Source organism: Triticum aestivum, chromosome 4B (genome assembly GCF_018294505.1).
Source record: "Triticum aestivum cultivar Chinese Spring chromosome 4B, IWGSC CS RefSeq v2.1, whole genome shotgun sequence".
NCBI classification, from domain to species: domain Eukaryota; kingdom Viridiplantae; phylum Streptophyta; class Magnoliopsida; order Poales; family Poaceae; genus Triticum; species Triticum aestivum.
In genome coordinates, this window is record NC_057804.1 from 624910231 (window position 1) to 624918085 (window position 7855).

Genomic DNA, 7855 nt, shown 5'->3' on the forward strand with positions numbered 1-7855 from the left:
GGGCGTGGGTTATATAGGCCGCCGTGAATTTTGGGGCGGGGGACGCGTGGTTGGCAGGCGCGGGCGCGGTAGGGTTGGCTGGCCCGGCTGGGTCGCTGTGTGCCGAGGCGAGACGGTTTGGATCGAGGAGGGAGGGAGGGGCGCCGCCGCGGTGGGCAGGGAGGATGTCTTTTCTTTCTTGGAGCCGGGGCAAACGATAACAAATGGGCCGGGAGTATCGGGACCGGTGGGGAGGGCCCGCGTGGCAGCGGCGGGTTCGGCTTTTTTTGGGAAAGAAATGAATGGGGAATCATGCACCTGTCTCCGGTTTGATTGAGCTGGTGGTACTATATATCGCCAAGGCCACCCGCGCTGCTTACCCCGTTTTGATGCGTCGGTCATGATGGAGTGGGCTCCTTTGATTTGATTCAAGGGGATTTTGTTAAAAACCTTCGAAGCTTTTCCTATTTTTCTTGTCTGATTCGTAAGGAAAAGATCCTATAACATCCTCAAGCCAACCTATGCTTTGTGGGTGTGATCTACTAATCTTAAAACCTATGATTCTCGATTTATCACACACATTTGGCTTATCGAGCGCACCTACGACTAGCTTGTGTTGTTCATATTCTAGGGCTACGAAACATGGTTGGACAATTACAAGCGCAAGTCCAGTCGATCCAAAGTTTTGCTCGCATTTTTTGTTTCTTGTTGGTTGCCTGTGTAGAGGAGATGATTGCACGGAGCTATGATCATTTCAAATGCGTCGGTGTTGGGGGGGTGTTACACTCTTACTACGAACTACTCAGTTCGTCCCATAATATAAGACATTCTTGAAAGCTAACATAGCTTGCAAAACGTCTTATGTTCTAGACTGAGGTGTTGATTTGAAAAGCGTGGCATACGGTACTCGAGAGCATCGGTCGCCTTTTGAATATAATTTGAGACAATTTGGCTCGAGTGTTGAAATCGGTGCCGTAGGTGAGGTTGGAGTTCAACCATCCGTCCTAAACTTGAAAAAGTGGATTTCCTCAAGCAACAAACATATATTATTTCCACTAAAAAAACAAATGCATACTCTTCTTTACCCGTAGAAAAAGATCAAAACTGAAGAAGGGCAAACATTAATTTATTAGAGAAAAAGATCCCATGTGTTTGATCCATCGTCCATGTTGGTGCGACAAGAAGGTGTGTGTAGGCAAATCGCTTTGTTGTCCCACGTAGCACGCTTCGTGGCACCTATCTAATCTACCTTTCCTCTTTGAACTGTCTTGCTTGGAGGTCTCGGTCATCCACTTGAGCTTGAGGTGGTAGTAAATCATTGCACGATGTTTCTTTGCTGACCGGTAGGAACACGGTCACGAATTGTATGTCACCTGCAATTGTTCATCTGTTGCAAAGTGGCATCAAGCAAAACGGAGCAGAATACCAAACGGGCGTTGAAACTTGGAATGATACAGAAATAAAATATGACCAAGAAAACATGTACTATTTGCATAGTTCATTGCTGTATTATACCGTATTTTCTATATGCGTTAATTTGTCATTGGAGGCAAATGGGAAATGGCTTTTCGGCTCAGTTTGCATGATAACAAAACTGGGAGAGGGCAAAGCTCGGTTGGCTTCTCCCACGTCCCAAATTGTTGGTGAGTTGTCTTTGTCCTTTCGTTTCTTCGATGGCCTACGCTGGCAGAGTCAACAGCCATGTGTCGCAATCTCCAATCCAAACCAGGTCGTGTGCATTCTCCAAATTTGCGTGCAAAGCGCACTCTAAAATGGTGCTTCTTTTATTATTCTAAAAAGTGGTGCTTTTACGACATCGCCGTCCGGAAAGAAAGATGAATCTTTTTTTTTTTGCATGGAAAAGAAAGATGAATCTGGTGCCCCGATACGGACGTTTGTTCCTGGGTATACACCCTGTATGAAAAAAGAAAAGAAATAGTGATGCAAAAAGAAAGAAAATTCTGAAAATGTTTTTGAAATAAGTTGAGCTTCTATTGTAGTCCTAAAAAATTTAAAAAGTTCAAATGGGTGTGAATAGTAACGTGTATATACCAATAAATAAAAATACCCCTGAAGTCAACGGGGGTTTTCCTTTGTGAAAAACTTATATAGTGGTGCAAAAAGAAGACAAGTTTATTCCAGAAAAAGTTCTGGATTTTTTTGACTTTTTGTAATTATTTTTTCTATATATGGTGTATATATACCCAAGAACTAAAGGGCATTTTCCTCTTGTGCCCCTCCATTGTTATATGCAAATATGTAGACAACCGACGATCATTTGAATACATGTCTTGCGGGTAGTCGCCGAAAATGTGCTCCCCGTGCATCATGTGTATTGGCAGGGACCTATTTGCTTTGTCATCTTCTTTTACCATTATCATTGGCACATTTTTTTCTCTTGCCTTTGACTTTTTTCAGCGGCAAATCATGGAACATTCGGTCTACAACAATTTTCGTATATATAAAAATTCAAGTACTACCTCCGTCCCGGTGTATAAGTCATTCGCGTAGTTCTAGGTCGATAATTTAACTATCTAAATATGTATTATATGTGACAAAAAATATATATTTAGAAACTACATCCGTGTGGAAATCTAGTGGTATACTTTTCATGACATATAACACATATTTAATTCCTCAAATCTATGACCTAGAACTACGCGAATGACTTATACACCCGGACGGAGGGAGTACTGTACAATATTTACAAGAAGGAAAAGAAACAAGAAAGAGTAAAATACACTAAAGGTCCTAAAAGTATTTCAAGTGTGTCAAGTAGGTCATAAAAGCTTGAAATCGTTCACCGTGGGTTCAAAATATGTGCAAGTCATTCACTGCGGGTCCTAAAAGTATTTCAAGTGTGTCCAATAGGTCCTAAAAGTCATGAGAAAATACACATATAGGACCCGGTGAATGATTTCAAACTTTTAGGACCTACTTGATACCATTGGAATACTTTTAGGACCTCCTGTGCATTTTACTATTTAAGAAATACATAATTGGTATATGAACAAAATTAGCCAATGCCTTCTCTTGGCAAATACATGGCTTCACAAAGGAAGGATAACACAAGCTGAAGCGACCGAGGAATGGGTAATCCATAGTTGATCACGAGCTCTGATGCTCCCAGGTGAACAATACAAATAAATAGTAAAAAAATGAAATTTTTACACATCACAGATGAACAAGTTTTTAAGGGCGTGCAAAATTTCATTCAATTTGACATCAGGGAGCTTAGGACAGAAAGAATAAAATCATTGCTCCAAAACTGGAAATATTTAGCCTTTCTTAAAAACACTGAATTTTCTTCAGAGTTCATTCGATACCCAATCCCTAAGAAATGTTTGCAATCCCTTAGAAAACCTATTGATCTTTAAAAATATATAATAGAAACAAATAATTTTGTGTATTTATTTATTTTAATTTTACATCTCCCTAGCACCGAAACGCCATCCTCCCGAGGGAGACTCTATGAAGGATGATGAATAAGCCACTGATTAAACAAGTGTGTTATTAATCTAGTTGCTTGGTTGAACAGTCACATACTGCTTGGCTATGAATTCCACAATCATGAGGCTCTCTTTGAGTTGATATCTTATCTATGTTGTTAGTGAAGGAAATATGCCCTAGAGGCAATAATAAAGTTGTTATTTTGTATTTCCTTATTCATGATAAAGGTTTATTATTCATGCTAGAATTGTATTGATCGGAAACCTTAATACATGTGTTAATACATAAACAAACAACGTGTCCCTAGTAAGCCTCTACTAAACTAGCTCGTTGATCAAAGATGGTTAAGGTTTCCTAACCATGGACATGAGTTGTCATTTGATAACGGGATCAAATCATTAGGAGAATGATGTGATGGACAAGACCATCCGTTAGATTAGCATAATAATCGTTCAGTTTTATTGCTATTGCTTTCTTCATGTCAAATACATATTCCTTCGACTATGAGATTATGCAACTCCCGAATACCGGAGGAATGCCTTATGTGCTATCAAACGCCACAACGTAACTGATTATAAAGATGCTCTATAGGTATCTCCGAAGGTGTTTGTTGAATTAGCATAGGTCAATATTAGGATTTGTCACTCCGAGTATCGAAGAGGTATCTCTGGGCCCTCTCGGTAATTGATGTCTACTATACAACCTTCTTCTTGTAGACGTTGTTGGGCCTCCAAGTTCATAGGTTTGTAGGACAGTAGCAAATTTCCCTCAAGTGGATGACCTAAGGTTTATCAATCCGTGGGAGGCGTAGGATGAAGATGGTCTCTCTCAAACAACCCTGCAACCAAATAACAAAGAGTCTCTTGTGTCCCCAACACACCCAATACAATGGTAAATTGTATAGGTGCACTAGTTTGGCGAAGAGATGGTAATACAAGTGCAATATGGATGGTAGATAAAGGTATTTGTAATCTGAAATTATAAAAACAGTAAGGTAACTAATGATAAAAGTGAGCGTAAACGGTATTGCAATGCTAGGAAACAAGGCCTAAGGTTCATACTTTCACTAGTGCAAGTTCTCTCAACAATAATAACATAACTGGGTCATATAACTATCCCTCAACATGCAACAAAGAGTCACTCCAAAGTCACTAATAGCGGAGAACAAACGAAGAGATTATGGTAGGGTACGAAACCACCTCAAAGTTATCCTTTCTGATCTATCTATTCAAGAGTTTGTAGTAAATAACACGAAGCTATTCTTTCCGTTCAATCTATCATAGAGTTCATAGTAGAATAACACCTTAAGACACAAATCAACCAAAACCCTAATGTCACCTAGATACTCCATTGTCACCTCAAGTATCCGTGGGCATGATTATACGATATGCATCACACAATCTCAGATTCATCTATTCAACCAACACAAAATACTTCAAAGAGTGCCCCAAAGTTTCTACCGGAGAGTCAAAACAAAAACGTGTGCCAACCCCTATGCATAAGTTCCCAAGGTCACGGAATCTGCAAGTTGATCACCAAAGCATACATCAAGTGGATCACGTGAATATCCCATTGTCACCACAGATAAGCACGACAAGACATACATCAAGTGTTCTCAAATCCTTAAAGACTCAATCCGATAAGATAACTTCAAAGGGAAAACGCAATCCATTACAAGAGAGTAGAGGGGGAGAAACATCATAAGATCCAACTATAATAGCAAAGCTCGTGATACATCAAGATCGTGTCAAATCAAGAACACGAGAGAGAGAGAGAGAGATATCAAACACATAGCTACTGGTACATACCCTCAGCCCTGAGGGTGAACTACTCCCTCCTCGTCATGGAGAGCGCCGGGATGATGAAGATGGCCACCGGTGAGGGATCACCCCTCCGGCAGGGTGCCGGAATAGGGTCCCGATTGGTTTTTGGTGGCTACAGAGGCTTGCGGTGGCAGAACTCCCGATCTATCTTGCTCCTCGATGTTTTTAGGGTATATGGAGATATATAGGCGAAAGAAGTCGGTTAGGGGAGCCACGAGGGGCCCATGAGGGTGGGGGCGCGCCTCCCTGCCTCGTGGCCACCTCGAAGCTTCCCTTACGTGCACTCCAAGTCCCCTGGATTGCTTCCGTTCCAAAAATAACTTTCCCAAAGGTTTCATTCCGTTTGGACTCCGTTTGATATTCCTTTTCTTTGAAACACTGAAATAGGCAAAAAAACAGCAATTCGGGCTGGGCCTCCGGTTAGTAGGTTAGGCCCAAAAAATGATATAAAAGTGTAGAGTAAAGCCCATAAACATCCAAAATAGGTAATATAATAGCATGGAGCAATCAAAAATTGTAGATATGTTGGAGACGTATCAGTAATACACATCATAAGCTTGCAAGCAAACGACTAAGGAGTTAGTCACGAGGTGATGTATTACAGAACGAGTAAAGAGACTTGCCAGTAACGAGACTGAACTAGGTATGAAGATACCGACGATCGAATCTCGGGCAAGTAACATACTGATGGACAAAGGGAATTACGTATGTTGTCATAACGGTTCAACCGATAAAGATCTTTGTACAATATGTAGGAGCCAATATGAGCATCCAGGTTCGCTATTGATTATTGACCAGAGAGGTGTCTCGGTCATATCTACATAGTTCTCGAACCCGTAGGGTCCACACGCTTAACGTTTGATGACGATATAGTATTATATGAGTTATGTGATTTGGTGACCGAATATTGTTTGGAGTCCCGATGAGACCACGGACATGACGAGGAGTCTCCAAATGGTCGAGAGGTAAAGATTGATATATAGGACGATAGTATTCAGACATTGGAAGTGTTCCGGAGGGTACCAGATACATATCGGGTCATCGAAAGGGGTTCCGGGCACCCACGGCAAAAGATATGGACCTTATGGGCCAAGAGGGGAAATGCACCAGCCACAAGGGGCTGGTGCGCCCCCCATATGGGCTGGCCAAGGCGGAGAAGGAAAGAGGAAGGAGGAAAGGAAAGAAAGGGAATATGATTCCCCCTTCCTCCCCCCTCCCCCCTCTTTCCTTCCCCCTCCGATATATATGGCAGGGGGTGAGGCTTGGGAGGAGCCCAAGTAGGATTTGGTCCTACTTGCGGCGCCTCCTGGCCTCTCCCCTCCCCCTCCCACGTGTTGGGGAACGTAGTAATTTCAAAAAAATTCCTACGCACACTCAAGATCATGGTGATGCATAGAAACGAGAGGGGAGAGTGTTGTCCACGTACCCTCGTAGACTGAAAGCGGAAGCGTTAGAACAACGTGGTTGATGTCGTCGTACGTCTTCATGGCCCGACCGATCAAGCACCGAAACTACGACACCTCCGAGTTCAAGCACACGTTCAGCTCGATGACGTCCCTCGAACTCCGATCCAGCCGAGTGTCGAGGGAGAGTTCCGTCAGCACGACGGCGTGGTGAGGATCTTGATGTCCTACCGTGGCAGGGCTTCGCCTAAGCACCGCTACAATATTATCGAGGAGGACTATGGTGGAGGGGGGGCACCGCACACGGCTAAGAGATCAAGAGATCAATTGTTGTGTCTTTGGGGTGCCCCCCTGCCCCCGTATATAAAGGAGCAAGGGGGGAGGGGGCGGCCGTCCTAGGAGGGGGCGCGCCATGAGGAGTCCTACTCCCACCGGGAGTAGGACTCCCTCCTTCCTTGTTGGACTTGGAGAAGGGGGAAAGAGGAGGGAGAGGGAGGAAGGAAAGAGGGGGCGCTGCCCCCCTCTCCTTGGGGGGAGGGGCGCGTGGCCCAACCCTGGCCGCATCTCCTCTCTTCCACTAAGGCCCACTATGGCCCATTAAGCCCCCGGGGGGTTCCGGTAACCCCCCGGTACTTCAGTAAAAATCCCGATTTCACCCGGAACACTTCCGATATCCAAATATAGGCTTCCAATATATCAATCTTCCTGTCTCGACCATTTCGAGACTCCTCATCATGTCCGTGATCACATCCGGGACTCCGAACAACCTTCGGTACATTCAAAACTCATAAACTCGTAATATAACTGTCATCGAAACCTTAAGCGTGCGGACCCTACGGGTTCGAGAACTATGTAGACATGACCGAGACACGTTTCCGGTCAATAACCAATAGCGAAACCTGGATGCTCATATTGGCTCCTACATATTCTACGAAGATCTTTATCGGTCAAACCGTATAACAACATACGTTGTTCCCTTTGTCACCGGTATGTTACTTGCCTGAGATTTGATCGTCGAGTATCCAATACCTAGTTCAATCACGTTACCGACAAGTCTCTTTACTCGTTATGTAATGCATCATTCCATAACTAACTCATTAGCTACATTGCTTGCAAGGCTTATAGTGATGTGCATTACCGAGAGGGCCCAGAGATACCTCTCCGACAATCGGAGTGACAAAACCTAATCTCGAAATACGC